Source organism: Echeneis naucrates, chromosome 21 (genome assembly GCF_900963305.1).
Source record: "Echeneis naucrates chromosome 21, fEcheNa1.1, whole genome shotgun sequence".
NCBI lineage: Eukaryota > Metazoa > Chordata > Actinopteri > Carangiformes > Echeneidae > Echeneis > Echeneis naucrates.
Genome location: NC_042531.1, coordinates 22,556,976 through 22,564,349, shown reverse-complemented (window position 1 = coordinate 22,564,349; position 7,374 = coordinate 22,556,976).

Genomic DNA, 7,374 nt, shown 5'->3' with positions numbered 1-7,374 from the left:
AGGTCAAACTCATCCTGTTTAGGATTTTAAGGAGTTTTTATGACACCATCTGCTTTCCTCTTTGCTGGTCTGCTGGACGGAGAGCACAATGTGAGGAACAGAAACTGGCTTGACAAGCTGTTAAAAGGATATCATGGAAAAATCAGAGCAGTGGAATATGCTTGTTGTGGCCTCAAGCCATATGACCACAGCTTCATGAAGCTGCAGTTTTTGACCCTTAAATTGTTAGGATCACTAGGTGGTCGGCCCCCTAAATGCAGGCACACACCAATAACAGGTTAACTACCAGTCAAAAGTTTGGACACACTTTCTCATTCAAATAAATATGAAAGTGCGTCCAAACTTTTGACTGGTAGTGTATGATAGGGTGAGTTAATTGGTGGGAGCACTCAAACCAGTGAATGAGTACAGGTCTTCTAGAGGAAAGGCTGAGGAGAGATGCTGATAAGTTGACAGGATTCCAGGGAGAGGTTTGGTGATGAACAAATTCACAGGAAGTGTGAGTTACCTAGGAGTTACCCTTGATACAAGGGCATGGAGACCTTAAGGGGCGTCTGCTCTCCTGGCCAAGGGTGCCATCCAGCTGTCGAATCCTCTGGTGCATCTCATGGATACTTGGTGCACTTTCTTGTAACAAAGAAAGTTTTGTACCCATTTTAGAATTTCAGAGTTTCAACAGGTACCCAAAGTTCTTGCCATTCTATGTGTTGAGCATGACTGATGTCCTGTGTACAGTTGCCAGGGGAGTTCACCTCAATCAACCTGAAAGATGCCCATATATTCATGTTCACTTTGTCCTCCACCACAGGCAATTTCTTGGCTTTGCCTTTCAGGGCCACAAATTCCATTCCATTTTTCACTGTCAACCATGTGTGTTCACCAGATTTGTGGACAGCAGCCCTTTCACCCTGCAAACAGAGGGGTGGATGTTCCTCTTTACCTGAATGATTGACTCATGTGTCCACCCTCCTAATCAAAGTCAACCAGGGTGGCAATGCTTCTTGTGCATGTGGCCTGGCAGGGTATGCAGGCATTATCTTATGTGGCATCTCCTTTCAATGAACAACCTCTGTTACTCTACACTGAATCTGCTGTCGGTATTAGTGGTGTGGCCTGGCATTATTTTGGAGAACAGCTCCCAAGGGAACTTAACGTGGGCACTTGGACAGTGTTGCATGGCATGTTGGTGATGGGGGCTACTTTATTACAGCCACTTCTGCTCTCTTGCCTCCTAGCTGAGCCTGCGGCCTGCTACAAAGAGAGCAGTGTGTGGAGGCAGCTGCCGGGAGCTGTTGGTTTGTACTGTCAGTTCAGACACTGGAGGCCTTAATTCAACAATGAAGTGCTGAATTGTTGGATATTGGGAAACAGTTCTTTCTCTCTATATCCCTGAAACTGGATTTAATTCATCAGGAGGTACAGGTTTAGGAGACGGAGGAGGCACCATAAACAAAAGCGGGGTAGGAGGAACTACAGGCTACATACTAACCCACACACGCTTAACCCAGGCTCTTCTTTGTTAATGTCAGGCCACTCACTAACAAAATGGATGATGTTTGGCTGAGGATCGTCTCAAGCAGGATGGACAGCTGTATTGCAATTGTTGTTGATACTTATCTTGATGATAACATACCAGACTCTACGGTGGAAAAAGAGGGGCGATCTTTGTAATGGGCAGGCAGGACTGTAGCCTCAGCTAAAAGCAAAGGTGGTGGTTCGGCACTGTACATTATCAACTCCAGGTGCACAGCTACGAACATCATTGGAACACACCACTCACCGACCTAGAATATCTGACAGTGAAATGCAGACCAAAATGTTTAGAGTTTTGCTCCATCCTGAATGTGGCTGCCTACGTTTCACTGCAGGCTACAGCTAAAATAGCACCTGTGATCGTGGCTGGAGACTATCACCATGTGGAACTAAAAGCAGTGCCCCCTAACCAACAACCAGAATAGTACAGGTGTGGATCGAAGAGGCTTCCTCAGCAGTACTTTTTTGATTTCATGGATCGGGAGTCTTCAGCAGGCACAGACCTGGAAGCATACATGACATCTCTCTTGTCCTATGTGCAGTTCTGCATTGATGCTGTCCTACCCACAAAAACTATCAGGGCTTCCCCTGTAAGAAACCCTGGCCGGATCGCACGGTAGCCCCCCTGCTCAAAGCCCGGAATACTGCAGACAGGTGAGGTGACAGGCTGGACTTATAGAAAGGCCCTGAAATAACTGAAACTGTACAAACTGATCAACATAGGATGCAGTCTATCTAGCACTTCATACAGCTCTGACCCACCTAGAGCATCTGAACACCTATGTTACAATGCTATTTGTCGATCACAGTTTGGCTTTTAGCACAGCAATCCCGGACTAGCTGGCACTGAAGTAATACAACCACAGACTGTCACCATTGTTGCTCCTATGGATTGGGGACTTTCGCACCAACAGACTCCAGGTGATGAGCATAGTGGACAGGAGATCATCCACACTGGTCCTAAACACAGGCACACTGCAGGGTTTTGTACATAGCCCTGCCCTCTTCACACACGACTGCTCAGCTGTCCAGTCCACCAACACAGCTGTTAAGTTTGCAGACAACACCACTGTGGTGGGTCTCATTTCAGACAGCGATGAAAATCACTACAGAGAGGAGATCCAACACCTGACACAGTGATGTTCAGCTAACAACCTCACCCTGAATACCAGCAATACCACTACACCACTTGGACCACAGGAGGACTAGGAAGACGGAACATGCTCTTCACCTCATACATAGAGAAGCGGTACAGTCAATTGCCTGGGTAACACTTCACACTTCTACACAGCCACAATATAAAACATCCTCTGTCTCAGCGTGACAGTGTGGCTTGACAGCTCCACAGCACAAGACAGAAAGACCTTGGCCCGGATGTTGAAAACAGCACGAGCTTGTGGGAAGTTCTTTGCCACAACTGGACTCAGTAAACGCTTAACGGATTCAGATAAAGGCCAGACATATCGCTGCAGAAGTCACCAACCCAGGCAACAGACTGTTTGCGCAGAAACATAAAAGTGCACACCACCAGACTGAAAGACAGCTTCTTCCCTAGGGCTGTGAAATCAATCCGCCCCTGCCCACACACACACACATCACGTGACCCCTGAAGGCAAACTCTCACTCAACATGCCTTAAATGTGGGACTTGTACTGGCTACACTTTATACCTTTACACATCTTATCTTCCTTCAGCTGCTGCTTGTGTCACTGACATTGTGTCTATTGCATTGGCATTGCCTCTATTGCACATATTAAGGTATGTATGTTTATGTCTATTTGTATAATTATGCCTCCTATGTTCCTAATTTTGAGTCTCTTTGTTTGAATATTTTCTTTGGTATCAGTTCAGTCTAAATTGTATTAATTATTTTGTTTAATTCATTCATCATTCATTTATGTTCACGGAGGTGCTGGAGCCAATCCCAGCTCACACTGACTGAGGGTGGGGTACACCCTGTATTCTGTCCTGTGTGCTGACACCACTGACAGATGAGTGGATTTAGAGAAAGTCATTCACAGTATTGGAGTTGAGATGTTCTACTGAGTTCTTTTCTCTTCTCTCCATCAATTTTTGATGGAGAGAACTGAACGGCAGGAGCAGCAGTCAGCAAGGTGTTCAGCAGTGCAGGGTTTTTAACTGAGGGACGCAGCGCGCCTGGCAGCCGCTCTGGGACAGAGGTCGGAGAGGATCCACCCCCCCCCCCCCCCATTAGTGCCCGCCCTCAATGGTCTGCTGGGGGTCAAAGTTCAAGCAGCCGGTTGGACGCCAACCTGGGTGAGGCCAGCAGTAAACTCCTGTCAGCGCTGATGATGGAGTGCCTCAACAGGAAGAAGCTGCAGGGAGCCGACTCCCCCTGGAGAGCTCACCTGGGGCTAGGTGAGAAGGTCCAGCCTGAGTGGAGGAGCCTCTACAAACCTCCACTCACCAAAAAGGTGGCTGACCTCCAATGGAGACTCCTCCACGAGATCCTGGCAGTGACCCTTGACCCAGCAGTGTCCAACAAGTATCCCTTCTGTGGTGCTGTAGAAACGGTCTCCCACTGTTTCTCCCAGTGTCCTCGGCTCGGCCTCCTGTTCTCCCTGCTGGACAAACTGCTCAGGAAAGGAGGAGAGGTTTTCTCCCTCCAGACCTTTATCCTGGGCTTCAGGTACAGGAGGGCCACCAAACACAGGAGGCAGCTGTTTAACTTTATCCTGGGGCAGTCTAAACTGGCCATCTACGTCTTCAGGAAGAGGAAGCTGGAGGACAGTGTGGACACTGACCTGGTCCTCCTGTTCAGCAGGATGGTGAAAGCCAGAGTGCTGACTGACTTCAAATACTACAGGGAGATGCAGGACCTGGATCAGTTCAGGGAGATCTGGGACTCCAGGTCTGGTCCTGTGCTCGGTGCAGGAGGACCAACTGCTCTTTTCAGATCAGCTAATCTAAGCAGGCTTATGTGCTCTTGGTGTGACAAGAGACTAAAATGTTTTTAAACCTGTTTGTGAAAATAAAATTGGCTTAAAAATCTCTCTCTCTCTCTCTTTATATTTATAAATTTATACTGCATTTACTAACCATGTTCTGCCACAGTCTCTCCCAGTTCCTCTTCTCTCTCTCCCTGTCCTCATCCTGCAGGTGGTGACTCATCGCCATCCCATGTTCCTGCAACACCTGCTGGTCCCATATCTTCATGAATTCTGTAATACAGCTCAACTCCATGAACTTCATGCAGCAACATGTTCCTGCCTAAATCCCCCGAGCCTGGTTCTACCTGAGGTTTCTGCCTCTTAAAGGAAGTTTTTCTTTGCCACTGTCATCCAGTGCTTGCGCATCAGCGGATCTGTTGGGTTTCTTTAAATAATTTTATAAAGAGTTTGGTCTAGACCTGCTCTATATGTAAAGTGCCTTGATGTAACTTTGTTATGATTTGGTGCTATACAAATAAATCTGATTTGATTTGTCTTCATTGCAAAGCTTATAGATGATATTGTGCCCGTGGTGACTGTGAGGGCCCTTCCTAATCAGAAACTGTGGGTCGATAGAACTATCCGCGATGCTCTGAAGTCTCAAACCACTGCCTACAACGACGGACTATACTCCGGTGACATGGTCCCATACAAGTGGCGTCCTATGAACTCTGGAGGAAGGTGAGGGCTGCTAAACAGCAGTACAAAAACAGAGTGGAGGCTTCACTGGCTGATCGGGAGAGCAGACGCATGTGGCAGGGACCTCGGCATCACAGATTATAGAGGACACAAGGACTCACCGGCTACTGCATATCCTTTGCTAGCAGAGGAGCTGAACTCCTTCGCAGTTAGCTAACATTAACGCGGATGTTCCCAGCATCAACACTGGAGAGACCCGCATGCTTTCTATCTCAGAGCATGATATGAGGAAAGTTCTGAGACAGGTGAATAGCAGGAAGGCTGCTGGCCCTGATGGCATCCCTGGGCATGCACTGAAGTCCTGTGCTGAGCAGCTGGCCCCTGTGTTCACCTCTATCTTCAACTTATCCGTTGTCCCTGTGGCATTATGTTATCAGTTAGATGTTTGACCTAACGATGATGTCATGGGGGCGGGAACTGTAGTTCATGAGCCACAGGCTAGGTTACATGGTTAACATACAATGGCTGGTCATGTATGTAAAGTCCACAAAGCAAACTCAAAGTGGTTGTTATTGTCTGTGAACGAACCCAACACAACATGGTATCAGAAGTGGTGTTGCTTTGAACAGCAGACCGGAGGAAGGACGGCGTGCGGCTAACGACCTAGCCTCCAGCAGATGGTAAACAAGCCAGCATGGGCATGGGGGATGAGGCAGCATCCAGGCCTGCAGCTCCTGCGTCGGTGACCTTCACCATTAAACCTCCAGAGCAATTCAACTTCTCGCAAGCCACAGGTGTGGGAGATGTGGATAAAGAGATTTCAGCGTTTCAAACTGGCATGTAACTTGAACCACTCCTCTGAAGCTAACCAAGTAAACACACAAGTGTACGGCATGGGAGAAGAGGCTGACGACGTGCTAGAAGGGCTTGACTCAGAGGCGGTCCTGGCTAGTGTTACACCCTGGGCAAGCCATCAATGGTCCCCCCTGCACTCTCCCGCCCCTAACCCCAAAACCCCACTAACATACAAACACAAGAATATATTTGTTATTTTATTACATATATTTTTAAATACAAAAAGTTAACAAGAACTCCTCACTCTGCTCCAGGGTCCAGAGCTTTCTGACAGACAGACCACAGGTGGTGAGGATAGGAAAACACACCTCCAGTACACCAGGGCCCCCCCAAGGCTGCGTCCTGAGTACTCTGTTCTACTCCCTCTACACCCATTAGTACAAGGCAAATCACCCCTCTAACAACATCATCAAGCTCGGATGACACGGTGGTGGCAGGCCTGATCTCCAACAGTAGAGAGACGGCCTATCCGGATGAGGTGGATGCACTGTCATCATGGTACAACCTGGGCCTGAACATCTCCAAAACCAAGGAGATTATCGTGGACTTCAGGAGGGAGAAGCAGCGGAACCATCACACCCCTCTCAGGATCTACGGGACCCCAGTGGAGAGAGTGCAAGCCTACAAATAAATCACCGTCCACATCTCAGAGGACCTAATATGGACCACCCACATCTCCACCCTGGTGAAGAAGGTGAGGCAGTGCCTGTACCACCTCAGACGGCTGAGGAAATTCAAGCTCTACACAGCACTGCAGAGGACCTTCTACACCTCAGCAGTCGAGTCTGTGCTCACCGGGAGCATCACCACCTGGTACAGCAGCTGTACAGCCACGGACAGGAAAGCTCTGCATAGAGTGATCCACTGTGCTGAACGCACCAACAGGACAGCACTGCCCACCCTGCAAGAGATCCACACCAGACACTGCACCACCAGAGCCTGGAAGATCCTGGACGACCCTCGCCGCCCTAACCACGAACTCTTTCAATGGTTGCCATCTGGCAAAAGACTCCGCTACTGCATGACCAAAACAGAGAGACTGAGGAAGAGTTTCTTCCCCCAGGCCCTCAGGACACTGAGTTCAGTGCAACTTCCCCACATAACTTCCCCGTCCCTCCAAACACATACCATTCTCACTCCTCTCTTATGTAAATTGTAAATATAATTTGGTATTTCATATTCATATTGTATTTCTTATGTACACTTATTTACTACTTTATTTTATGTATTCCATTCTTCTCTTACATGCACAGTTTACACAGAGTTGCTGTACACATTCACATTTCACAGTGGGTGCACTGTGTGTGACAAATAAAGATCTTGAATCTACTTAAGTATACAGAGTACACTTTAAGTTGTTCTACTTTAGCACACAAAAGTACACTAAATAGAGTTA